Source organism: Staurois parvus, unplaced genomic scaffold, assembly GCF_062004578.1.
Source record: "Staurois parvus isolate SC_StPar_1 unplaced genomic scaffold, SC_StPar_1.0 ptg000530l, whole genome shotgun sequence".
NCBI lineage: Eukaryota > Metazoa > Chordata > Amphibia > Anura > Ranidae > Staurois > Staurois parvus.
Window position 1 is genome coordinate 2,503,074 of NW_028318326.1, and position 8,880 is coordinate 2,511,953.

The following is an 8,880-nucleotide window of genomic DNA, read 5'->3' on the forward strand; positions in this document are numbered from 1 at the left end:
CTACAACCTACTGACTTCTGTACACTGCCCTACCTCTTACTGGTCTCTTGTCAAGGTCCTACCTTTTCCCTGAGGTTATGTTACTCCATGTGCTGGCGTCCATCTTGGATTCTGCTGTGCATGATGGGAATCCTTTTTATGCCTTCAGGTCTCTGAGGTCCACCCCCCAGAGGGGCGTGGCTGATGACATATAAGCCTGTGGTCCGCACATGCTCTTTGCACTTGTGTCTTGTGTCTTTGTGTTACTATTACTCTGTTCTGACTCTCGTGACTCTCCTGGTATTCTGATTCGGCTTGTGACTTGACTATTCTTTGTATTCTCCTTTGATCTGACCCTCTGTTGCTGAACCCGGCTCGTGACCTGTGATTCTCGTCTGCTGTCCTGTACTGTTTTGTCCTGTTGTTGTTGACCCCGGCCTGTCTGACTACTCTTTTGTTTCTTCCACCAGCTACACGCCATTGGCGGCGGCAATTACCGCAGCTGAGGTGTCTCGGGGGCCGCGACCTGGTTCCTGGCTGCGTCAAGTCCATCCCCACCATCAGGGGCCCTGGTGAAGGGCAGCCTGGGACTTAGACTCCGCGCCCTGAGGGACTTCGATCTGTGGGTGGTGGTTGTCGTCAGCCAGTGCGTTACATTGTTAGGCCTGCCTGTCCGTTCCTCGGCTCCTGCCCTGACATCTCTGTACATTACCCTACATATTAGTGACCCCTGTACAATGCCCTACATACTGCTGACCTCTGTACTCTACCCTACATGCTACTGACCTCTGTACACTGCTGTACATCCTACTGTTTTCTTTATGCTGCCCTACATCCTGCTGATCTCTCTACACTTCCCTACATCCTACTGACCTCTGTACACTGCCCTACTTACAACTGACCTTGGTATACTGCCCTACATCTTACTGACCTCAGTTCACTGCCCTACATCCTACAGAGCACTGTACACTGCAGGAGTTGCAGTATTCAGCAGAATGGTCATTGTCATATGTCTTATGTTTTCATATATTATTATTATAATACAGGATTTATATAGCACTGCAGCGCTTTATAACATAAGAGCAGACAGTACAATTACAATACAAATTAATACAGGCGGCATCAGAGGGCCCTGCTCATTACAATGCTGATACAGAGTGTGTTTGCAGCGTAAATGGTGTTTATCACTGTAATCTCTGTAAGATCTGTTGGGATGCTACACTTTAAAAAGACTGTACTGTTGCAGCTATACAAATACACAAATGATTTTGCTAATGAACAATACAATCTTGGCTGTGTTTCTGCCCCTATAATGATAAATCTCCCTGTATGTACAGTATTTAAAAAAAATTGTTACATGAAGGATGCAAAGCACTGCAGAAATTGTAGGCACTATATATATATATATATATATATATATATATATATATATATATACACCTATAACAAATAAATGCTTAGGTAACCGATATGCTTGTTATAGAATCATGCCCATTTTAAATTAATGCCCCACTCCTAATTGAGGTGCATTTTTCTCCTACAATGGCTTGCTGGACACACTACAAAAAACATGCTCCCTGGAAACTTTTTTGAAATATTGGTAACTATACTAAGGATTAGTCAACAATGAGCAACTGTTAAGACATAGGACACTTCTAGTAGGCCAGGGGCATGCAATGCACATCAGTGTATACAATGCAGCTGTCAGGGCTAAGTAACATATTTCCTACATTGCTGGTCATTGGGCACAAAAATTAAACTATACACATAAAGGTAACCATTGTAAGCGTTCTTGGTAGGGTTATATTGCCAGAAACATGCAGTGAATCTCCTTGTGGGAAAACATTCTTGATATGGGCACCTTTCACCTTAAACAAATAAAACAGCCCACATACTGTTTATCACAAGTACTGATTTGTTTCATTTGGATATACAGTATGCTTGAACAAGCATATTTAATCTTCCCATTTTTTACTGGTACTTATATCTTGCTTTAAATCATTGGTCAAGTGATATTGGCTTAAAGTGATCCTTTCAGTTCCAAAACTTTGTCTAACTTTTATATGTTAAATCTATTCGCTATATACAGTAGCTGCTCGTAAATCCAACAGGCATTGTACAATCATACTGAAACAAGTATGGTCTGCAATCTGGCTATCAACATTCTCAGGAACGGGTCCAACTTCTTAGGAAGGTTAATTAATGTTCCAGCTGAGACCTAGGACTGCAGACCTTTGCACAGTTCTAGTTACTTGACCCTCGCTGTTTTGTGACAGCTCTAGAGCTTCCCCTAGCAATTGACAGCCGATCACCATGACAAAAAGTCATGGCAATCAAATGCAGGCTAAAGGTTTATTTACAAATCTCTCTCTGCTTGTAGATGCCAGTGCAGGCTGAAGATGGCAGTGTTGCTCAGTTTATGATTGTAATTGTCAAATACAATTGCAATAGAAAGCCTAAATAAAGAAATCTGATCTGGGCATTTATTAAAACAACTTGCCAAATAAAAGCCTTATGGGTCTTTAAAACAAAGTAAAAATTGTTATTTATTGTTACATATACTGGATATAAAAATACTAACTCCTTGAATTAATTCTCAGTTTTATAGGAAGAATGATCTGTTATTTGTGAAATGAAATGCTGATATCGCTTTCATCGCCAGTTGGTCTATTGGAAAGGGAGACTTGTTAGTTTAAAACATTTGTTTCAATTAAAATGCTTCTCTCAGTATGAAACCTTTGCCAGGACTTGTCATGACACACATGCTTAGAGCTGTTGTTGCAGTTTGTTTCGCTGAAGCCCCACTGGTACAGCCAAGAGCTAGGAAGCTTGTCTGTGTATCCTGCTGCCAGTGCAACCGTGTGCTTTGCATGCCCTGTGCTCTTCTTTGAACTGCCTGGCATGTACCCTTAGCAGTACTGTACAAATGCACTTTAAGAGAGGCCTGGCTTGTAGAATTTTGCTGAGAAAACAGGCATTTCCATGGAAAGAAATCTGAGTCAACTGATATCAGCTCATCTTTAGCCCCCACACTGTGTTCAAACATCATTTTCTTCAAAATGTGGTAGCCGAACAAGGAGAAGGAAGTTATGGGAAAATCGTACTAATATTTAAAAACTTATAGTAGAGTGTAATAAAATGGGTCTCTCACATAATAATATGATGTATTTGTCTTTAATGTAAATCAAATCCATACACTTAATACATTGCAGCTTGTCAGTCCTAAACTGTGGTTGCTGCATTAGTTTTCTTTTATTTTTCATTTTCACCTGGTGATCCTGCCAGTAACCCACTTCCCATCCAAGGGTGGCAACACTCGCTCTGTGTATTGTATCATTGAAGTGGCAGCACTATCACCCTAGGGAAGGACTACAAAATACCTCATCCTCCCCTCTTCTCCATCACATGTGGGGCGACGTGTTCTGTAGTCTAAAGTAGTAAAGTGGTTATGACTAATAACAATGCTTGAGATTTCAGTGTAGTGAGTGCATAATTTTGTACTTTTTTTAAAAATACATAAACAGAATTAAAAAAAAAAAAAAGATATACCAAAACAATCTCAATGTAAAATTTAAAAGACCAAATGGGAGCAAATCAGGCAGCTTCATTGTTAGTGTTTACATACAGCATTAAAGAAAAAAAAACTGCATGTAAAACTGATTATTTCATTAGATCCGATTAATTTAGATAGATCAGATAAACAACATTTTCTGTATGTGTATGCTATCTATACTTTGAATTAGCTGTGGGCAGCTATATTTGTGTATTACATAGATAGGCTCTGCTTTCTGCTTTGTAGAGCTTTACAGTGTTTGTATGTTACAGCTCACTTCAATGCTCTGTTCATTTGCCAGAGCCCCTAAGGGGGGGGGGGGGGATCATATGGTCTTTTCTCCTTCCTCCCATGGTGCAATGCGTGGTGACTAAGTGGTCAGTTGCCAAACCTTTGAGCTCAGGGCTCTAGTAGGCAAACAGGGTGGCAATGAAGCAGAGAGAAGGTAAGTATAAAAAAGGGGAATATCAAGAGAGCCTGTCACATTTATCTAAATAAGCAAAGTGACAACCTTAGTTAATTGCAGATTTTAGTGTATTTGGAAGAGAAACAATAAACCCCACCTCCTATAACATATAAGCCTCTCCTCCTGGTTTAAGCCCTGTCTCCTGTCCAAACACTGTGGAACTAACCCCACCAGTTTAACTGTTTCTCAAAAGAAAGCTCAAGTTGGAAGTGTTCAATAAATCTTGTTAATGTTATTGGTAACTAACTAAAGACTCCTATATGACTACAGTATGTCATGCACAAGACTCATAGCAAACAAAAAACTTCCTTTACCTCCTGTGATTGAGCCAAATTTTCCTTCATTGTGTCTCACATGCTCCCCCTCCTACGCACTGCAGCTCACAGTGAATGGTTTCAGCAGCAGAGGCAGTGTTGTCAATTTAGAAAGCAGCGGCCAGGCATTGATTGACATGGTTGAGGCTTCGTGAATGAACAGTGACAATGCTGATAGCCACCTCCCTTGGAACACCTCCTCATCCCTTTGCAGGAACAGTCTACATGAGAGTGGTAACTCTGCTCTGAATTCAGGAACAGTGCAGCATCATTGCCACCCCATCACAGGAAGCTGCACTGCCATAATCAACATGTATTTGTGGAATTTTGCAGGGGGACTAAGAGAAGCTGTAATTAATTTATTATTAATTATGTATTTTTTAATGGGAGGCCATAGTATTTCATTAAATCCTTAATCAAACATACCAGTGTTGTTTTATGCAGTGATTTCATTTACATTCTGTCTACTACTACATGTGCAGTGTTTGCTACATTAAGTCATGTTTCTGATGATAATTCTCACAATTGCCAACATAGCTATGTTAGCTCTCAACTGATGTCAAACCCTCAAATGACTGGTGTCATATCTGGTCATATGTGCAGCACCATAGCTACTGTAAATTTAAAGATATATAGCACTACCCTCTTGAGATCCGCTGGCTTTGGGTCCCCCTTACCTCCTTCACAGCCAGGCAACACACATTTTCCACACACATGAAACAGTACATGGGCTTGGTTTTTAAAGTTTTATTAGGGAATTTAACTTGGATAGGGGAAAGGGGGTTATGGGATGCCCACCCTGCTTGAAAAATAACAAAATTAGAAAAATTGACTTCTCTAGAATACTACAAAAATAGCAGATTTTTGACTGTGTTCCAGCCAGAACCATGTCAGTCTTTAGCAAAGTGATAGCTTGCAGGAGCTCTGAGTCCCCTCAGTGAACAAAACACCAGGTATCTGATCCCAGGACAGGGGATTGGGTAAGCTATAAACTGTCCCCTGAAGATTTGCCAAGAAGTTGCATCCAGCAGACTTCTCCCTTGTAGACCAAGGGGGTGTAGAGATACTCACATTGTCCTTGTCCTGCAGCTGTGGATAGAACTGCTTTCAGGCCTTCTGCTGGGCTGGCTCCTGTCAAAGCTACGCAGGCTGTCCTCCAGTGGATTGCAGGGCAGTTGAGATCCCCCCTTCAGCTTTCCTCTTTCCTCCAGCCTCCAGTCTGGAGGCAGAACTCCCCGTCTCCAGGGCCTCCTCGCATGATACACAGCAGCACTTCTCAGTACTCAATCTTCCATCAGACTCCCCTGCAGCCAGGCTCTGTCATATGTATGGGCTAGTCTGCCACACTTCCAGGCCTCCTGCCTGAGATTGGTCAGACTCCCATAAATATGCAGATCAGCCCCTCCTCACTTCTGCCTACTGACTTCTAGAAGCTTCTCCATGCTTCTAGAGCAGGGGGAGGTACAAGAGGACTGACCTGTAGAGCTCTCCAGCTTAACCTGAAGTAACCCTCCCACTCACACCCAGGCTTCTAGCAAGCCTCTAACTACACTGACCAACTATGTACACTAGAAGTCGCTACAAATAGTTTAAGATGGTGCCATCCTTAGCAGTTTGGAGGATAAGAAGATTTAGTTCTACTTTAAAGTGACCCTTTCAACTCTCAAAAGAATCTTAAGCTTGTTCCCACAATAGAAGTAAAATTGTTCTCACCTCTCCGGTGACTCATTTCTCCTTCCTTCTCTCCTTCCATACTTTTGGTCCATCAACACTAAGCGCTGTATTTCCATTCACTGGCAGTACTGCTATGTTCTGTTGCAAGGAACTGACTTTAGGATTTTCAGAGCTCTAATTTAAGAGATAAGATTGTGGAATAAAATCAGTTGCAGTGATGTTCTAAGATGCTGGCAACTGAGCCTGTCACAGCAAACACTAACATCTGGATGATGCAAAAGAAGCAGCCAAGCAGCGTGTAGGATGACAGGACATAATAGTTCCAAAAATCTCAAGAATCTAATGGTCCTTCCTTTACTGCACTGTGTTTATAACTAAATTACAGGTATATTTGAACTTTAAAGATAATCAACTATGGAAAATTACAAACTTAAAACTTTTGGCAGTTTATCACTGTAATCCTCCACAGGATTATTATGCGGTATGTGTTCAGTCAATGAATGTTTATTCATTGTTATTCATGGAAACTGTGTATTGAAAAAGGGCTATTCTTATTTCCCTCTGGTAATTAATTCTCTCGGTTATTTTTGGCTTGACAAAGTTGATGCCTCTGCAAATGAATATATTCTGAGCTTCTCCAAGACTTTTGTTTTGTGTCTTCAATTACTATTCTAATTACAATGATTTTGCCTCTAGCATATACAGAACATTTATGAATTAAGTAATAGATTCCAGTCATACAAATATTTACATGTGAATAAAGCAATGTATTTAAAATTCAGTCTTCCTTTTGAGAGAGAGCATTCTCCAAAAATACAATGAATCCGACGTTAATTCTTGTATTAGACAGAGAATGAACAAATACAGCCCCAAGATATGTAATTTATGTAATACACTGTCTGTGATTAATTCTGTGTGGTTATTCTTATAGCAGACTGTAGATCTTTTGTGGCTTCCTAGGGTTCCTCCAGAGTTTGCTAAGGGTTCCTTGAGCTTTTACTCATGGACTTCCCGTCTGATGGTGTCTCCATAGTTCCAGGGCTAGTGCCACTTGTATGTTTGTATGGACATTTCTTGCACTTTTTAATAAACCTTTGGATCTTATGCATATCTGTGTGAGGTTATCCAGTCCTCATCTCTGCTATCTTATAGTACGAGCTGGACCAGCACTGGATCCTGGAGCAGGTGGATTATGGCAGACCCTCCTGGAGCAGTGTATAATGCTTGGCCAATGCCACTGTTATCATTTTAGCTGTTGGTAAGGGTAGAATTCTGATCACCACTGTAAGGGGGGCATTATTCTCCCTGGCCACCAATGTAAGGGAAACTTTAACTAGTGACCCCTGATATTCCTCTGGGGGTAAGAAGCTTGAGAAAAGTTGGTATAGACTTTGGTTGGCCATAAACTGAAGATGTCTCACCAAAAGCAACAAGTGGTGAGACAACAAATGGTGAGACATCAACCTGTCTTTGAACAACTCACTTAATGCCGAGACTGGTCAACTGATTCAGTTGATGGATGGATGCAGCTCATGCACAGTGAAAGCTTTGTTTACCTTTTATCATTAGAAAAGGAAACAGTTGGCTATTAGGTCAACCATATATGGATCACAATTCGGATGGGTCAGCAGAGACAGGTTGAATTTTCATCCATGTATGGACACCCTGGTTGTACAGAAGTTGATCTACCAATCCGGGTATTCCAGTTATAGCCAGCAGCACTGATCATTGTATTCTGACAGCAGGGAACCTTCCAGAATACAATACCACATCTGGAGGATTCCCCCATCCACATGAAATGTGTGTGTGGGAAGAATCGGATGATTTTTTTTTTTATTCAATCTGCTCTTTGAACCTTAAAAAAAAGATGAATGTATGGCCTGCCGTTGTCTTAACATAATTACATGAAATCAATGGCCTCTGATAATTAATAAGTAGGATTTTGCTTTACAGAAAATATAAAGTAATGTAAAAATGATATATCATGTTTTAATATATTGTAATTGTTTTCCTTGTGCCATTTTATATATAACTTGATATTGTTTATCATAATAATAATTTATAGCCCTGATGAAGGGACTATATTAAATTCGAAATTCATTGGCTAAGATTACACTGAGCAATTTAAACATCTTTGGATAAAAACCATTTGCCCATCTTTTTCCTTTTAAAGAATTTGAACCTTCAAACTGAAATGGAATGCTCACTTTTTGCAATACTATATGTTTTTTTACAATTCTTTATGAGTCAATGACCTGAAACATGTATGCCCATCACAAAAGTCAGAGAAAAGCTACTATATAGTAAAAGATCTTACCTGTAACTGAGGTCGTGGAAGAAGTGAGTGCCCTGCATTTGTTTTATTTCAAATGTATTAAATAGTAACACACATCGGATTCTCTAGCACACTGTCAAATGTGCACCACTAGATTTTATTTTTTTAAAAGATGCTCAAATAGTCATGAGAGTTGCTGAGCAGTGTTAGTAAATAGCAGAAACCTACTAGTCCTTTGATTTAGAGCGTCAAAAGTATTCTAAGGATACACTTAGGCAAGTACAGGGATACAGATAGCAGTGAAAACCTGACAAGGGTTCTAGCGCCCCACCACTCTCGCCCCACCACTCTATGCAACACTAAAAAGAAAGTTCTGGCTTTAGCTCAAATACTGTAGTTATGTCAATTATAAACAAGGAAATTGAATGATTTGTCTTGGACAACATTTTACAAAACAGATGCATTGGTTTTGCTGGATCTTTTGTTGTATTCTAAAGTGCCATATTCCCATTTATAGTGCCAGGAGACTTTGATGACTAACTCTTCTGTTCAGTGGAGTATTGGCTGGCTGCATTTCCATAAATTATTAAGGAATTGCTTAGATGTTTGATTCATTCAA